Raw genomic sequence first — 13,828 nt, 5'->3', positions numbered from 1 at the left:
TGCTCTCCTGACCTCTCGACAGATCAGTGGCCTTCCCTGGACAAAAACACCTGCCCAGCAGTGCTTTCTCAAAAGAGTTCAGGGTAGCTGCTTTACTAGAAGAAAATATTGGACAGGTTAGGCTGTAAACATCCTTATCCATGTGCTCAGTCAGGTCAGACTCTTTGTGACCCCATAGACTGTAGCTGACCAGGCTCCTCCATGGAATTTTCCAGGCAAGAATACGGAAGTGGGTTGCCATTTCTGACTCCAGGGAATCTCCTCCACCCAGGGATCAAGCCCATGTCTCCTGAGTCTCCTGCATTGGCAGGTGGGTTCTTTACCACTGAGCCAGTGTGAATATCCTTACTGCCTTCAGATTGACTTTGCCTCTACTTATCCTCTACTTATCCATCACAGTAATCCAAATCTATGCCTCTGCCACCAATGTCGAAGAAGCTGAAGTTGATCAGTTCTATGAAGACCTAGAAGACCTCCTAGAACTAATACCTAAAAAGAATGTTTTATTCATCATCAGCGATTCAGTTCAGTTCAGTCAATCAGTCGTGTTTGACTCTTTGTGACCCCATGGACTGCAGCATGCCAGGCTTCCCTGTCCATCACCAGCTCTCGGAGCTTGCTCAAACTCATGTCCATCAAGTCGGTGATGCCATCCAACCATCTCATCCTCTGTTGTCCCCTTCTCCTCCTGCCTTCAATCTTTCCCAGCATCAGGGGCTTTTCCAAGGAGTCAGTTCTTTGCATTAGGTGGCCAAAATATTGGAGTTTCAGCTTCAGCATCAGTCCTTCCAATGAATATTCAGGGATGATTTCCTTTAGGATTGACTGGTTGGATCTCCTTGCAGTCCAAGGAACTTTCAAAGAGTCTTCTCCAACACCACAGTTCTTTGGTGCTCAGCTTTCTTTATAATCCAACTCTCACATACATACATGACTACTGGAAAAACTATAGCTTTGACAAGATGGACCTTTGTCAGCAAAGTAATGTCTCTGCTTTTTAATATGCTGTCTAGGTTGGTCATAGCTTTTCTTCCAAGGAGCAAGCATCTTTTAATTTCATGGCTGCAATTAACATCTGCAACGATTTTGGAGCCCCCCAAAATAAAGTCTCTATTTCCATTGTGTCCCCATATATTTGCCATGAAGTGATGGGACCGGATGGCATTGGGGATTAGAATCCAAAATGCAAAAGTAGGAAGTCAAGATATACCTGGAGTAACAGGCAAGTTCAGCCTTGGAGAACAAAATGAAGCAGGGCAAAGATTAACTGAATTCTGCCAAAAGAATGCACTAATCATAGCAAATACCCCTTTTCAACAACACAAGAGATGACTTTACACATGTACATCACCAAATGGTCAATACAAAAATCAAACTGATTGTATTCTTTGTAGCTAAAGATGGAGAAGCTGTATACAGTCAGCAAAAACAAGACCTGGAGCTGACTGTGGCTCAGCTCATCAACTTCTCATAGCAAAATTCAGGTTTAACTAAAGAAAACCAGGAAAAACACTAGGTCAGTCAGGTATGACTTAAATCAAATCCCTTATGAATTCACAGTAGAGGTAATGAATAGATCCAAGGGACTAGATCTAGATAACAGTGCGCCTTAAGAACTATGGACAGAGGTCTGTAATATTATACAGGAAGCGGCAAACAAAACCATCTCAAAGAAAAAGAAAAGCAGGAAACAAAGTGGTTATCTGAGGAGGCTTTACAAATAGCGGAAGAATGAAGAGAAGCAAAAAGCAAGGGAGAGAGGGCAAGAAATATCCGATTAAACACAGAGTTCCAAAGAATAGCTAGAAGAGACAAGAAGCCCTTCTTCAATGAACAGTGTTTAATAATGGAAGAAAACAACAAAAGGGGAAAGACTAGAGACTTCTTCAGGAAAATTGGAAACATCAAGGGAGCATTCCACCCAAAGATAGGCACAATAAAGGATAAAAATGGTAGAGACCTAGTGGACACTGAAGAGATCAAGAAGAGATGGAAAGAATACATGGAAGAACTGTATAAAAAAGATCTTAATGAACCAGATTACTGTGATAGTGTGGCTAGCCACCCAGAGCTGGACATTCTGGAGTGCAAAGTCAAGCAGGCCCTAAGAAACAGTGCTGTTATTAAAGCTAGTGGATGCGATGAAATTTCAGCAGAACTATTCAGATCCCTAAAGGAGGATGCCAACTATTGGACAATCACACTTATCTTCCATGCTAATAAAGTCGTGCTTAAAATCTTGCATGCTAGGCTTCAGTATTATGCAAACCAAGGACTTGCAGATGTCCAAGCTGGGTTTAGAAAAGGAAGAGGAGCTAGAGATCAAATTGCCAACATTCAGTGGATTACAGAGAAAGCAAGGGAATTTCAGAAAAACATCTATCTCTGTTTTATTGACTATGGTAAAGCCTTTGTCTGTGTGGATCATGACAAACTGGAAAGCTCTTAGAGAGATGGGAATACCAGACCATCTTACCTGCCTCCTGAGAAACCTGTATGGAACAACTGATTGGCTCGAAATTGAGGAAGGTATACACCAGAGCTGTCTGTTGTCACCCTGTTTGCTTAACCCATATGCTGAGCACATCATGAGAAATGCTGGGCTGGATGAGTTATAAGCTGGAATCAAGATAGGTGGGAGAAACATCAACAAGCTCAGATATCTGGATGATACCACTCTAATGGCAGAAAGGAAAGAGGAACTAAAGAGCCTCTTGATGAGGGTGAAGAAGGAGAGTGAAAGAGCCAGATTAAGGCTAAACATTAAAAAAAAACTAAGATCATGGCATCCAGCCCCATTACTGCATGGCAAATAGAAGGGGAAAAGGTGGAAGTAGTGACAGATTTCCTCTTCTTGGGCTCCAAAATCACTGTGGACGGTGACTGCAGCCAGGAAATCAGATGTTTGCTTCTTGGCAGGAAAGCGATGACAAACCTAGACAGTGTGTTGAAAAGCAGAGACATTACTCTGCTGACACAGATCCATAGAGTCAAGGCTATGGTCTTCCCAGTGGTCACGTACGGTTCTGAGAGCTGGACCTTAAAGAAGGCAGAATGCCAAAGAATTGATGCCTTTGAACTGTGGTGCTGGAGAAGACTCCTGAAAGTCCCTTGGAGAGCAAAAAGATCAAACCAGTCAATCTTAAGGGAGATCAACCCTGAATATTCACTGGAAGGACTGATGCTGAAGCTCCAGTATTTTGTTCATCTGATGTGAACAGATGATTCATTGGAAAAGTCTCTGATGCTGGGAAAGATTGAGGGCAGAAGGAGAAGAGGGCTTCAGAAGATTCGATGGCTGGATGGCATCACTGATGCAATGAACATGAACTTGGGCAAACTCCGGGAGATGGTGAGGGACAGGGAGGCCTAGTGTGCTGCAGTCCATGGGGTTGCAGAGTCAGACATGAATGGGCAACTGAACAACAACTACTTATCCTGGAGTGTCCCTAGGGGCAGGATTTCCAGGCCAGGGTGAACACTAGTCTCTCTGAGGGCCAGTCTACAGATGGGGTTTTTTTTGCCTGAGGTGTGGTGGGTAGAAGGGGCATGTAACTCAAACCTGTCAATTTATGTGTCCACAGGAGCCATTTTCATCAGCAGGGGCTATGCGAGTAGCAGGCTCCCCAAGGCAAGAGTCATCTCTTCACTGTAGATGAGTCTCGGAGTGTGAACAGAGTGAAACAGTCAGTAACTCTCTAGGCTCACAGTCAGAACCTTGTCAGCCAACCAGATGTGTGATAGATGAGGACTCAAGGCAATTGTGGCATCAAGGTGTTCTGGAAAGTTCTAGGCAACAAGTGGGCAGGTGTGGATGTGGTTAGGTGCCCCTGTGGGTGTAGGGGAATGGCTAGAGTGACTATGCAGGCCCCAGAGAAGCCCACCCGGAATGAGCCCACTGCTGAGTAGAATTCACTGTGGCAAGGCCAAAAGAGGAAGAAATGGTATGGAGGCCCCCTACTCCAGGTAAGCCTGGGTTCTAGAGACCACAGTGGGCAATGCCCAGGGCTCTCGTGAGGGACCCGGCATAGTCAGGTCCCCCTGGAGGGAAGTCAGGTGTCTGCACTGCCGACCACTGGCCCTTCCTGCTCTAGATCCTGCATGTGGCCTGTGTGAGGGCCAGGAAGATTACAGCCCTGGCTTTTATTCCAGGAAAGGGCCTTCGCATCTGGTCTGACTTGTGGCGGGGTCAGGGAGAAGCTACCTGGTGGGGAGCAGCCAGGCTCTGCCGTGACTCTCTGAGGGCCGGGATCGACCTGTGTAACGTGTCCAGAGGCTGCCACTGAATCCAGCCAAAGATGAGGGACTGAGGGCAATCTGGTGTTTCTAGTCATGGGACGTCCCAGGGCCCTCTCAGCTCGCATCCACACGGACATCCAGGACAGAAGGCTTCCAGAGGCAAGTGACGCCTCCTGCAGGCTGTCTTCGCTGATTGAGAAGGAATCCAAGGCCTCCTAGGGAAATACGCAGAGGCTCCAATTCCAACTTTACTGCCTGACCTTGGACAAGACATCAACTGTCCCAAGCCTCGGTTTCTTCAACTGTCACCTGGGAAACACAATATGGATTCTGTTTTGAAGGTTCACGTGAAAGCACCTTGAACACAGCAGAGCTCTGTGCACACCTGAGCCCTTCTGGCCATTAGAGTGTAACAGGACTTACCAGGAAGCAGGGGCCTGCCTGTCCTGTTCACCTTTGTAAACCCAGAGTCTGGCATGCACCAGGTGCTCAGTAAATCTTTCCCGAATAAGCCAATAATGGGAAAGGAGCATTTTGAGACTCATTATTAACAAGGGTCACTCCATCAGCCAACAGAGGAGACCAAGGGGCCTTGTGGAAAGGGCATTGGGCTGGCAGACCCAGTCCTGCCACTGGCTTGTTAAGGAACCTGGAGGAAGTCAGACTACCATTCTGGGCCTCAGTTTCCTCATCTGTTCAACAAGGGGGTTGGATAAGAAGAACCCTCAGGCTGCTTCTCAGTTCTGAGAGCCTAAGGGTGTGCTGGGGGTTGACCACATGCTCACCCGAATCTGGATCCATGAACCATTCTCCAGGTCCCGCCTCCTCCATGCCTGTTTTCTTCCTTCATCTTCTTGGTGTGTTTTACTCTAATCGGGCTGTTTTCTTTGTAGGTGTTTAAATGCCACTTTGGTCTCTTTGTACTTATGTGTCCTAACCACCCCCATCCCTGACCTCTGCCCTGATTTGGGGAGCTCCCTAGAGGCTGCACTGTCTCCTCCAACCACCTTATAGGCAAAACCGCCGTTCCCCTCCGCCTGCACATCCCCGTAGCCCCCATCAGACTGGGACAAGCCTCAGCTTCTCCCTTGGGTTGGACCCAGGGCTGTGGCCGCCCTCATGCTGGGTGGGGGGAAGGAAGAGTGACACGCTTGCTGACAGACCAAGGCGGCGCTCTGAGGGGAGCAGGCCAGCAGCCGCAAAGGTGCAGCGTGTGCCAGGTGGGCCTTGCCAGCTGGGGCTATTTTTAGAAGCCATGTTTGCAAATTTTGTGTTAATAGTGTCTCTGTCCAAACTCTGGCTCCCAGGGCTTAGGGAGGCAGAGAGTCTTTGAGAAGAACTCCCTCCCTCCTTGTTCCTCCCCTCCTCCTCATCTGTGTTCTTCTCCTCACAGGTGCCTGGGATCAGTGGGGGGCTCCATCCAGGTCAGAGCTCTCCCCAGCCAGGCATCTGTAGACACAGAGCAAATGCGGGGCGGATTGATGTGGCGGAAGGGAGGTGAAGAGGCTTATAGCTGGGGTCGGCAGAGGCCCAGTCTCAGACGGGAAAGTCCCAGACACAGGGCCCTTCTGTCAGTGGTCATGTCACTGGATGGGAACTGTCAGCTGCCCGGTCTGTCACCACCCCCCCCCACCCCCGACTGCATGCACGTGACGAACCCAGGCTCCCAGTAGGCTCGGTATCTCTCTAATGATGCCCACCCTCACCCCAAGTCCCCTGCCCGGTCTTCACTGAGTCTGTTCTGACTGAGGCTGAACTCTGATCCCAAGGCACCAGAAATGCCTTGAATTTTAATACTGCTCAATCAGTGTATCTTCTCAGGGTGCTGAGACGGTGCCACCTGCTTAGAGCTGAGAACTGAAGGATGAGTAGAAGTCAGGTGAAAAAGTGGTTGGAAGGGACTTCCACATGGTGGGAGCAAGTTCTCAACACAGGAGGCCCTGGTGTAAAGGCCCAGAGAGTGGGCCTACAGCTCAGTGATTCTGTGGCCACTCAGGTGAACCTTCCAAACACAGGGGCTCCCCAGGAGGAGGCTCCCACCCACACAGACCTGCACCCCTGCAGGCACACACACTACTCCATTCCACCCCACCACCCAGGACAGCCCAGGATGAAAGCCTCCCCTGGAGGGCAGTGCCACAGGTACACTCCCAGGGGAACCTAGTGATCAGTCTGGAAGGGACCTCAGACAGCCGCCCTGCTCCTGCTGGGTCTTTGCTTGAATACTCCAGCACTGGGGAGCTCACTCTGACCTGCTGCTTGACAGGCAGGGAGCAGATTCTGACCAGGAAAATAATTCCTGCTGAAACCCATCGTCCTGTGACACTCCCCACTGGCCCGAGCCTTGGTCCCCCTCTGCTGAGAGGCAGCCTCCTGTAGCTTCTGCAGTCACTGGGCTTGGATTCCAGGCCTGGCTCTTCATTTAGAATTCTGTGACCTTGGGCAAGGCACTGAACCTCCCCGGGGTTCCATCTGTAAAATGGGGAAAGTGAAAGTGAAAGTCGGTCAGTCCTGTCCGACTCTGTGACCCCATGGACTATACAGCCTATGAAATTCTCCAGGCCAGAATACTGGCTGCTGCTCCTAAGTCGCTTCAGTCGTGTCTGACTCTGTGCGACCCCATGGATGGCAGCCCACCAGGCTCCTCTGTCAATGGGACTCTCCAGGCAAGAACACTGGAGTGGGTTGCCATTTCCTTCTCCAATGCATGAAAGTGAAAAGTGAAAGGGAAGTCGCTGAGTCCTGCCTGAGTCTTCGCGACCCCATGGGCTGCAGCCTACCAGGCTCCTCTGCCCATGGGATTTTCCAGGCAAGAGTACTGGAGTAGGGTGCCATTCCCTTCTCCAGGGGATCTTCTCAAGCCAGGGATTAGAACCCAGGTGTCCTGCATTACAGGCAGATTTTTTTTTACCAGCTGAGCCACAAGGGAAGCCCAGGAATACTGGAGTGGGTAGACTATCCCTCGGAGAAGGCAATGGCACCCCACTCCAGTACTCTTGCCTGGAAAATCCCATGGGCGGAGGGGCCTGGTAGGCTGCAGTCCATGGGGTCGCCAAGAGTCGGACACGACTGAGTGACTTCACTTTCACTTTTCACTTTCATGCATTGGAGAAGGAAATGGCAACCCACTCCAGTGTTCTTGCATGGAGAATCCCAGGGACGGGGGAGCCTGATGGGCTGCGGCCTATGGAGTCCCGCAGAGTCGGACACGACTGAAGCGACTTAGCAGCAGCAGCAGCAGACTATCCCTTCTCCAGGGGATCTTCCCAACCCAGGAATTGAACCGGGTTCTCCTGCATTGCAGGCGGATTCTTTACCAATGAGCTATGAGGGTAGGAGACACAAAGTGAAGTGGAAGAAGTTTTAGCCCAGGGCCTGTACTACAGTAAGCGCTCAACAAATCTGAACTCTTAGTGATACTACTAGGTTACCATCCTTACCATGGACTGCATGGGGACACTCCGAGAGGGAAGAGATGGGGCTCTAGGTGGCCCCCCGAGTGGGGTGGGGGTGGGGGGTGGCGAGAGCCGCCGATCGGGGGGCAGGCCGGGCAGGGGCGGGCGGTCGTGGCCTCAGGGGCCCTCTCCCGGCCCTGGCCCCCCTCGCCGCCAGGGCACCACTCGGCTGCTGCGCTTTACGAGCGAAAACAAACACGGCCCACAAGCGGCCCCTGTGCCGCGCGGCCCCGCGCCCGCCAGCGCCGCCGCCGCCAGGTCAAAGCCGGCTTTGTGCCCGCCCCGCCGCCCCCGCGGCCCAGGCGATTTTAATTAGTGTCTGGGTCTGCGCCGGGAGATGGGAATCAAAGCCCCCGTTCTTCCAGCGTCCCCGCCCCGACCCCCGCCTTTCCGCCTCGCGGATCCCCCGGGCTCCGCGTACCCCTGCTGGCTGCTGCGGGAACTGGAGCCTTCCCCAGCAGCCGCCTTGAGTTCGAATCTCGCCTTTTTACAATGGAGGGACCCGGGGCACGTTCTTGGCTCTCTGAACCTCGGTGTGTCCGTTAATAATAGCATTCACCCGGTCAGCCCGTCCTTAACGTGGGCGCTGGGAGGGTTGACATCAAGAAATAGAAGGGCTAGCCCTGAGGCAAAGCACCGAAAACGCTTCTTAGGGGAGAGGCCAGGGAACAGGGGTGGGGGGTTGGTGTGGTGGTGGGGGGTGGTGTGGTGGGGGGTGTGTGTGCGTGTGTGTGTGTGTGTGTGTGTGTGTGTGTGTGTGTGTACACGGGTGAGAAAGGGCAGATTGGCTCTTTGGAAATTTCACTTGGCAACTGCCCCATGGCAGAGGGAGTTGAAGGGTTGGGACTGGAGCCAGTGGCTTGTGATGCCCATATGAGGGGCTGAGGCAGCCACCAGATTTGGGGGGGCGGTGAGAAGGGGACCTTGAAGAGGAAGGTCCCACCATGAGCAGCCTTCTACTACCTGAGGTTTGACCCTTACACTCTTGAGGCCTCATAAAGAGTAGCCAGGACCTTCAGCTCTGCCTGGGATGCTTGTTTAAAATGCCAAAGCCTGGCCTTACTCCACACCTGCTGAATCTCAACCTATGACCTGGGGTCCCAGAACCGACACTTGGAACTGTCCCCATGTTGGTTCTTGTGGGTGAATAGGGGGTGTGCAGAGGGTGAATGAAGACTATGGCTTTTCCACAGTCTGCAGGAAAAAATGTAATCCTTGGTCCCCACTCCCCCAGCACCATGGCAAGAGGGACACTGAGCCCCTCATTCCCCTCAGAGAGCAGCATGTCCTTCACAGGACCTCAGTGTCCTTGCCCGTAAAATGGGCACAGCCTGGCTCATCCACTCTCCCTTTTGGGGCTCTGGGAGGACCAAAGGTGCCCTTTTGTGGGAGAGGGTATTAGCGGCAAGAAACTCAAAACAGCCCCCTCTCCCACGCACAGCCATTAACCAACCCCTCTAAAGGCATTTTTGTGTGTGCATGACTGATGCTGCTCAACACCCTTCTGTGAATCCCGACTGCCTTCAAATTAAAACTCTGACTCCTCAGCCTAACGTTTTAAATTGGGTCCTGGCCTTATCTCCAGCCTCCTTTCTCATAGTCCCCCATCTTGTTCCAAAACAGCATCCCTACCCTGTCCCATGGAGAAGGCGATGGCACCCCGCTCCAGTACTCTTGCCTGGAAAATCCCATGGACGGTGGAGCCTGGTGGGCTGCGGTCCATGGGGTTGCAGAGTCGGACACTACTGAGCGACTTCACTTTCACTTTTCACTTTCATGCATTGGAGAAGGAAATGGCAACCCACTCCAGTGTTCTTGCCTGGAGAATCCCAGGAACGGAGGAGCCTGGTGGGCTGCCATCTATGGGGTCTCACAGAGTCGGACACGACTGAAGCGACTTAGCAACCCTGTCCTTAAGTCCCCGGAATCTACACAGACACCTGTGCTTTCTTGCTTCCTTGCCTTTGTCCCAGCTGGACATAACACTCCCTCCCTCTCTCATCTCCCCCATTTTCAAATAGACAAATTCTGTCACTGCTTTATTATCCTGTTGAAGGGCTACCTCCATTCCTGCCCCACCCTGCCCCTGCATCAGTCTTCTACGAAATACTCCAGCACTATTTAGTCCTCTGTTAAAGCACTAATTACCATCTACACTGGTTAAGATCTTGAGTTTGGAAGTTTGATAAACCTGATTTGTTGCCATGATTGTGTGGCCTTGGGCAAGTTCCTTAGCCTCTATGAGCCTCTATTTCCTCCTTGTGATTACTGAGGGGATTTGGGGTCTTAAGGAAAGGGAAAGTGCTTGGGGGCAGTCACTGCAGTGTCATGGCTAAGACTTCAGACTTTGCACTAGAGGGCATGGGTTTGAAATTCTGCCTCCACTCGTTGGCAGTATGACTTCGGGTACATGCTCAGTCACTCAGTTGTGTCCAACGCGTTGTGACTCTGTGGACCATAGCCCACCAGCCTACTCTGTCCGTGGGATTTTTCAGGCAAGAATACTGGAGTGGGTTGCCATTTCCTCCTGACCCAGGGATCAAACCTAAGTCTCCTGCGCTGGCAGGTGGATTCTTTACCCCTGAGCCACCTGGGAAGCCTATGACTTTGGGTAAGATTACTAAAATCCCTCTTTGCCTCAGTTTCCACAGCTATGTGATTTGGACAATATTCGTGTAGCGAATAGACTATGGGATGGCCCTTGTGATTTCATATCCTGTACAATGCCCGTCTTTGAGTCTGAGTGGAACCTGTGATTTGCTTCCAGCCAGTGGAGTATGTCAGAGGTAAGGGGATTTTGCAGATGTGATTAAGGTCTCAAATCAGTTGATTTTGAGTTACTCAAAAGGAAGATTATCTTGCCTGGACCTAATTTAATAAAGTAAAAGTTCCTAAAAGGAACCAGACCCTCCTTGGAGTCAGATAGTCTCTGTTGCTGACTTTTGAAAAGTAAGTTGTTATGTTGTGAGACTATACATCCATGGAATTCTCTGGGCCAGAATACTGGAGTGGGTAGCCTTTCCCTTCTCCAGGGGATCTTCCCAACCCAGAGATTGAACCCAGGTCTCCCACGTTACAGGCAGATTCTTTACCGGCTGAGCCACAAGGGAAACCCTGTGTTGTGAGAGGGCCCATGTAAAGGGCATGTAGTGGCCTCTAGAAACCAGGAGTGGCCTCTAGCTGACAGTGAGCAAGAAAACAGGGACCTCAGTCCTTTTACCACAAGGAGCTGAGTTTTGCCAATAACCCAAGAGTGCTTTGTAGTGGATCTTTCCCCCTGTCAAGTTTTTGATGAGACCTCAGCCCCTGCTGACATGGGGATTATGAGCTGGTGAGACACTAAAGCAGAAAACCCAGCAAAGCTGTGTTCACACTTATGACCTATGTAAACTGTGCGATAATGTATTTTTTTAAAAGAATAGTTAATGTACAGTATTATGTTCATTTCAGGTGTATGATATAGTGACCTGACAATCAAATACATTACAAAATGATCACCTTGACAAGTCCAGTAACCATTTGCCACCATGCAAAATTATTAGTATCACTGACTATATTCTTAATGCTGTAGATTATGTCATGCAATTTATTTATATCTGGAAGTTTGTATCTCTTAATCCATCTCACCTATTTCACCTATTTTGCCCAGTGCCCCACCCATAATAAATGTGTTTTAGGCTGCTAAATTTGTGGTAGTTTGTTACTCAGTCTAAAAAACTGATATAAATTGTACCTACTCTGTAGGGTTCTGGTAAAGATTAAGAGGTCACTAAAGTAAAGCCTTGGGCTTCCCAGGTGGCACTAGTGATAAAGAACCCACCTGCCAATGCAGGAGATGCAAGAGACATGGGTTCAATCCCTGGGTCAGGAAGATTCAACTGGAGGAGGGCATGGAAACCCCTCCAGTACTCTTGCCTGGAGAATCCCATGGACAGAGGATTCTGGTGGGCTACAGTCCATAGGGTTTCAAAGAGTTGGACACGACTGAAGCGACCTGATACACACACACGCAACACAAAGCCAGGCTCATGGGAGATGCTCAGTAAGTGGTTGTAATTAGTTACCATTGTTATTATGCTTAGAATATAGCGCTTTACAAAATTAAGTTTTTAATCTTCTGCTTGTTAATTAGTGAATTTAACAAATAGAATTTGCAAGCAGGAAACCTACCTTTGTGCAAACTTGCTATGAGACCTTCACCTTGCTGGGTTATATCTGTTAGGATGCTTTAGGTTGAAAGGACAGAAAATTGACCAATGATGGCTTTCCAGCAGCAGAATCTGAGATGAGGAGTGTGAAAATGTTGTGTTACGAAGTATTGCCAAGACAAACCAGCTGTAAGGAAGTAGAGAAGTGGGACTGAGAGGGCGAGTCCTCCACATTGTAGAGAAGGGACTCTACAGGCCAAGTCCCACAAAAGGGAACTTTGGTGCCATCTTGCAGAGGATTTCTGGGGATAGTACAGCTCTCTCCTCAGAGCTATACAGATCAGTGCAAGGAAGCTGGAGGACCAATACCTCCATACTCATCCATCATTGGTTAAGGGGCACCTTTGAGCAGGAGGGAGTGTGTAAATTCCCAAGCTTTTCTGGCTTTCCACACTCACAGGCAATGTGGGCTCCAGCAACCTGAGGGTAGTCTTCTGATAAGAAAAAATCGATACTGACTGTTGGAAGTGAAAGCACATTGGAAGCATGCTGCTGCTGCTGCTGCTAAGTGGCTTCAGTCGTGTCTGACTCTGTGCGACCCCATAGATGGCAGCCCACGATGCTCCTCCGTTGCTGGGATTCTCCAGGCAAGAACACTGGGGTGGGTTGACATTTCCTTCTCCAATGCATGAAAGTGAAAAGTGAAAGTGAAGTCGCTCAGTCGAGTCTGACTCTTCACGACCCCATAGACTACAGCCTACCAGGCTCCTCCATCCATGGGATTTTCCAGGCAAGAGTACTGGAGTGGGGTGCCATCGCCTTCTCCAACATTGGAAGCATACAAGTATGAAAATATGGAAGGGATGAGAGGGTCATTGGCAGTACTGCTACAGTGGCCTAAGCTATGAGGATATATGTTGTTTTCTTAATTAAAAAAAAAAAGTGGCCCCCAGATTGGGTCATTGTGGTTCATCAATTCAGTTACCTACAGCCTTCTTCAGCATTACTGACGTTCATAATCCTCTGCCTCATGGTCACAAGATGGCTGCTTCAGCTCCACGTCTTATGTCCTTAACTGATCGCCTCTGAAGTAGGAAGCAGGAGGCAGAGGGAGGGCAGCAGCAAGAAAGCTCTCTTCTCCTGTGACTCTTCTCTACAATGTGGAGGACAAGCCCTGTGCCCCTCCCCCACCGACATCCCGCCAGAAATGGGGTTGAGGCGCAGCCCTAGACCAGTCACTGGCAGAGGAGTGTGGGGTTGCCAGAGCTGCGTTTGGTCAGTCATGGTTCACTCCAGTTGCTGAACACCTAACCAAATGGGCTTCTGCTAGCAAAGAGGAGGTTGGGGAATGGCTGCCAAGGGGGCAACCAACAGCATCTGCCACAGAATATTTGCAAAAGAGAAATATTGGTATCTGCCTCTGAGATTCATGATGAGGGTGAAATGAGCTGGTTTTAATTGCTATGCACGTCCACATGTTTCTGCTTTCTTGCACTGTGAGCTCACTGAATATAGAGGCCATGTCTCACTTACCTTTGCCTTCCTTGATTCTGCCCTCTGAATGGTGCTTAACCCCATCTGCTTCTCTGTCGCCACACCCTAGTCCTGCGGCCATCATCTCTCTCATGATAGCTATGATAAATTGCTCATGGATGGCTTCCATTCTTGGCTCCCTCCAAGGCTTTTTCTCCCACAGAAGCCTAAGGAATCATTGTAAAACACAAATGTGATTGAGTCACCTCTTTGTTAAAAAAACTTTTCCAGGCTTAAAAAAAAAAAAAATGGGGGTGATATTCAGAATTACTCCTGATTTGGCATAGGCTCTGGGCAATCAGAATAGGCATCAGCATTGACAGCCATGGGAGGGCATCCTCCGAGTCCCGTCCCTGTTCCGAGGGCCCTGCAAGGGCTGGCATCTGCCTGCCTCTCCAGGCTTTCCTTTAGAGCCTGTTGCTCCTGCTCCCGGCTGCCTGTACCGCCTGCCTC

Source organism: Capra hircus, chromosome 15, assembly GCF_001704415.2.
Source record: "Capra hircus breed San Clemente chromosome 15, ASM170441v1, whole genome shotgun sequence".
Classification (NCBI taxonomy): Eukaryota; Metazoa; Chordata; class Mammalia; order Artiodactyla; family Bovidae; genus Capra; species Capra hircus.
Note: the sequence above shows the minus strand (reverse complement) of the source record.